Here is a 5,064-nt window from a genome sequence, read left to right on the forward strand (position 1 = left end):
AAAATGTGGAAGCTGTGAAAGAGGAAGGACTAAGCGTGAGGTAAGCAGTTGGGAAAAACAACAACAACACAATTCTGGAGAGGTATCTTACATTAGCAGATCTATTTCCCCATAACAGGTCAAGTACCTACAAAATGCAGTTGGTGTTTCTTTGCAGGAACAATACTAAGTGCTTACTCAACAACCTTAAAGGGAACCCTGGGTATTAAGACTTATGGCTTAATATAATGTAAATGAATGCCCCTTACTGGAATCCCATTAATGGTTTATGTTATTAAAAATAAATTCACATCGTGGGCGCCATTATTCCGATGACGTAAAATGGTTGCACTTTGTGAGCTACACAACTTTTTCCCCACAAGAAGTGTAAATGCTCTGGATATCGAGGGAAATCCACAATGAGAAACTACTCCAGCGCGTAATAATAAGTGTGGGTATGTTTGTATTCTAACGGGATGGCATAGCATTTCTTGTCTCAGCCGCTTGAGAGCTAAAATGCAGAAGAGGACAAAGAAATTTGTCTTTTGGAAGTTTTAGTCGTCTACAGGCATTTACCTATTATTTTGTCCAACACACTAGGAAAATGACTAGAAAGTCACAGATATTTCCATAGAAATAGTGCTTTGAGTATATAGTGCCATATACGCTTTGAGATAAAGATACTTGCAATTGTAAAATTGCTTTGCTAGAATGAGTAAGCAACATGTGTGAAAGATCTGCTTTGAAACCCAACCATAAAGGTTGAGTAGTGGATACTCAGAGGTGAAGACAGCAGGTTTCAACACCAGCAAGAGATGAATCAGATGAAGACCATGAAGAAGAAAACAGAAGAGTGTGAAACGCAGACAGCAATGTGAGTGACAAAGGAAAGACCAATGCCTTATTAAGTATGAGCTACAGAGACTGATTCACCTACAACAGAAAGACTGGGTTATGCAAGACATTGAGGAAGTGATGACTAATATGATGATGTCATTCAAATGTAGTATAAAAAGGTCTGAAAAAGTAAACTACTCTTCAGATGCTGCCTGCATTATGTGTGAAGGACACCTAACAGCTTCTCTAGTATTACTACTTAAAATAATCGGCTAAGTTACAGGTTTTACAATCAAACTTTATTTTTGCCTGTAGTGCTTTGTATTGTAACCAAAAAAATAAGAGTTTATTAAAAGTAAACTCTCACGAGAGCCAATTGTAACTAAAAACTGAGCTTCAAACAAGGGAGTCTTCTACATCATTCCTGAAGAACTTCAACCTGCGGGCAAGTGAGTGCTTCATGGTTTAGATTAGATGCGACTATCCTTACTCTACCTGTTAAAGGGTAGAAAAAAGATGTTTTCTAGTTGTTTCTAGTGTGTCTTTATCTTACACCTTTTTTCAACCGTAATTATAGTTTAACACTCATTACAAATCATTTATATGGCACTGATTGAGTGAAACTTTGAGTTTAATTCAGGTTGGAGCTGAACTCGTTTAGTCAGAGTTGGATCATCATCATCTGCTTCTGTGTATTCCTACAAGAAAGACCTGTTTAACTGATTTATCAATGTTATTGTGTTCTACTCACACTCGTCTCACTCTTTTTTTCAGCATACAACTGATGCTCAATAAACACAACTCACTACAGCTTCTCCAGTCTTGCTCCTTACAAGACAGTAAGACCTCCCTCAAATGAGACATTTTAAAGTTGCTTTCTAAATGGACTAAACGTTTATTCACTTTTTTGTGTCTTAATTGTGTTCTCCATCAGATCAACAGCAGTTGGAGTGTGTTTTTATGAGTTGATGGCTGTAGAAAAACATGACGCTGAAAGCTTTCCTTTGACTGATGAAACATGATGAAACATAAACCCACTGGACAGGTTCTAACATAATTGTAAGTTTCAGTATTTATTGCTTGTTTATTGAACTATTTCTTTAAATCATACTAGTTTGACTTTTTAAAAGTTCGGATAATTTGTGTTTTGCAGCATGTCTAAGATTCGTAAGAAAAATGCGGTTCTATTTTTTTGCTGATCAGTGTAAATATGTGAATGAATCTTTATCATATAAAAGGAAAAACATTTTGACTAAACCTCTACATTCATATGAATTAGTTGAATCATTTTGTTCTGAAGCATCAAACTTGCATTTACTGTTAGTGGAGGAACAGAACTCTCTCAGAATTCATCAAAAATATCTTTATTTGTGGTTCAGAAGATGAACAATTTTTCCAAGTTTGAAACAACATGAAGGTGAATAATTGATGACACAATGTTCACTTCTGGGTGAACCATCCCTGTAATAATCACAACAATTAGACAAAAGAAACACGTTAGGCCATCTGTTTTACTAATAATACAATTTTGCATTGATAAACTAAAGCATTTCTTACATATTAACACTAATGACCGGTTTGTTATTCAGTGCTTTCTCAGGAACTTCTGAAACGATGGCTCAACTTAACATCAGCATCAATGACTCGGCTGCATCCGATGATGATTTACTCTTTAGGAATTTAATGGAACTCCAAAGTACTCATTTTATGGAAGGTTATCCAGAACTTGTATATATCCGTGTCCTTTCAGTCATTGAGATCCTAGTCATGATCTTAACTCTGATCGCCTTGTGTTTCATCATCAAATCCAGGCCTGCTGCTGCAGTTTTTGTTAGTAATTTAATACTTTCAGATCTCGTACAGGTCATTAGTATATTAATAGCAGCAACAATCTCATGGCATGAGAGACTGGTTCCGGCATATAACTATTCTTTGATGGTGGGTCTGTATTTTATGGCATGTGTTGCTTTTGAACGATATCTTCTGATTTGTCATCCTATCTGGTACAAATCTCACCAATCACTCAAACTCTCTTGTTTTATTTCTGTGATCATCTGGTTTGTGCCTCTAACCTGTGCAGGAATATACCCTTATATTTATTTGAGACCTCTGCCAATGTTTATAGCCTGTTTAATTCCTTATCCCATAATCATTCTCTGTTTTGCTGGCGCTTGTCGAGGTCTTTTCTCACGCAATATCATTGACTGCTCAGAAAGCGCAAATCAATTTTGGGCATTTTGTTCCTGGTGCTGTTGACTTACACATTTCTTGTTCTTCCTTATGTGCTTATGGTATTTATTGAGAGGTTTTCTCACTATTGCAGAATTCTAACAAAATTGTACTGCTATGCACGAATGATTGCGTGTCTGAATCCACTTGCTGACTGTTTTCTGTACATGTTCATAAGGCCTGATGTTGGTAATTTGTTGAAGTCTGTTTGCTGCTGTCGTAGACAGAGTTGGAAACGAAACCAGGACGAACGCTCTTTAGTGAATCCACAAAACAGCTGCTCTTCTGTAGTGTGCTGTATTTCAGCTCAAAAGCCTTCATCTCATTTACTGAACACCGGCAGCTCAGTTTAACCTGCTGCTAAATGAGCTGAAAAACACAGCGTTATTTTTAATTTGTAATCAGTGTCAATTTTTATTTTATTTCACATTTATACTTGTTAGCTGATATTTAGTGAGGGGATTTTTTGACAGAAAATGATGAAAACTTCCTCCAATCCCTTACCATCTTCTGCCATTATCAAGAGTATTGTGTAAGCATATAAATAACTTTGATTGTATTTCATTATCTGTCTATCAACCAAAAATTCAGCTCTGTTACACATTTACACAACTACTTTGTTGAAAAATTACCAGGCAATGCTTTATTTTGTTCAGTCTGTGGCGTGAAAAGGTCACAATAGCAATAAAAGAATATACTCCCTTAAATGAACTATAGTGTCCTGTCCCCACTACATAAAAAATAATTATATGGTGTCTGAATAATTTTTGGTTTAACTTTGAATTAAGTAATTTAAACAATAACTAATCAGTCAAGAGCTTTCAGTCAAAAGTTTTCTTGGATTAACATGAAATCACATCAAAGATAAAGCAAAACTCATATGGTGTATTACAAGCTGTTTGTTAATAGTTAAGATCACTGAAGATGTAAAGACTAAAATCAAGGCGTGTGTCTTTGGAAGACCAAATAAAGTGTCTTTACTTTCGCCTAAAGTAGATTTATTTAGAAATGATCAAGATTACTTAAAACAGAACAGGTAGGTGCTTAAGTATTTACTATTGATTGTTCAAATGCCCACTATTGAACAAATGCATACACATTTAAAATAAAAAAATACAAATAAAATAAGATATTTAAAAGAAAAGAGAATGTTATCACACTTAATATTAAAGGGTTACTCCACCCAGGGACGTCCAAACTCTGTCCTGAAGGGTCAGTGTCCTGCAGAGTTTAGCTCCAACCTAATTAAACACACCTGAAGCAGCTAATCAGGGTGTTGTATTACAAATTCATAAAAGCTTAAACACAGATTCCAATGTAATAGTATAAGCTGAATGTATTGCAATTTGCATTCTAAGAGCAGGAAGCCCAAGCCCGAGACAGTTATCTTTTGTCTTTTGTTCTTGAACATCCAGTAGGTGTCCCAAGTCAAGTGTGAATGCTAATCCTGAGGTACAACTGTGCCTTTTGTTTCAGGCTGTATAACACCTATGCATTTGAATGACACTGGGATGCCAAATAGCCCAGGACAGGAACTTTCCCGACCCTGTTCTACATTTGCATGCTTTTGTTTTACTGGTCTTCACCTCTGTGTACTCTTTGAAACATATAAACTTCAACCTAACATGTTTCAGTTAGATTTTTGCTTGGAGATTTCTTGAAGATTTTCTTGGAGATTGCTTGATGATTTTCTTAAAGATTTCTTGAAGACTTCTTGCAGATGACTACAGCAACGAAATAAAAACGAACTCCTGCTTTACCAAGAATCTCCTGGTCTCTTCTTAAAAAGAAGCTAAAAAAAAGTTTCCAACAGTTTTGATGCCGTGACCCGGATAGAGCTGCTCATCTGAATCCAGACTGAAACTTCAAGTTCAACAAAGATCTTACTTCGATCCAGACTGAATCTTTCAGCACAACCAAGGGTTGTTGACTGTAACTCTATCCAAAGAACCATTACAGACCAGTACATGTAAACCTCTGCGTCGTCAGAGAAGAGTTAACAGCTGTAGGGTTTGGTTA

The 5,064-nt window shown here is 36.1% G+C and overlaps 1 long non-coding RNA gene across 1 annotated transcript; it reads left to right on the plus strand.

The window, feature by feature from the left end:
- The first annotated feature begins 1,035 nt into the window (after positions 1-1,035).
- Positions 1,036-2,888, plus strand: LOC122331736. The gene is made up of 4 exons (XR_006248274.1): positions 1,036-1,265; positions 1,591-1,655; positions 1,751-1,875; positions 2,406-2,888. It is a non-coding gene; the product is annotated as an uncharacterized LOC122331736 (long non-coding RNA).
- Positions 2,889-5,064: the final 2,176 nt, after the last annotated feature.

This window comes from Puntigrus tetrazona, unplaced genomic scaffold (assembly GCF_018831695.1).
Source record: "Puntigrus tetrazona isolate hp1 unplaced genomic scaffold, ASM1883169v1 S000000001, whole genome shotgun sequence".
Lineage (NCBI taxonomy): Eukaryota > Metazoa > Chordata > Actinopteri > Cypriniformes > Cyprinidae > Puntigrus > Puntigrus tetrazona.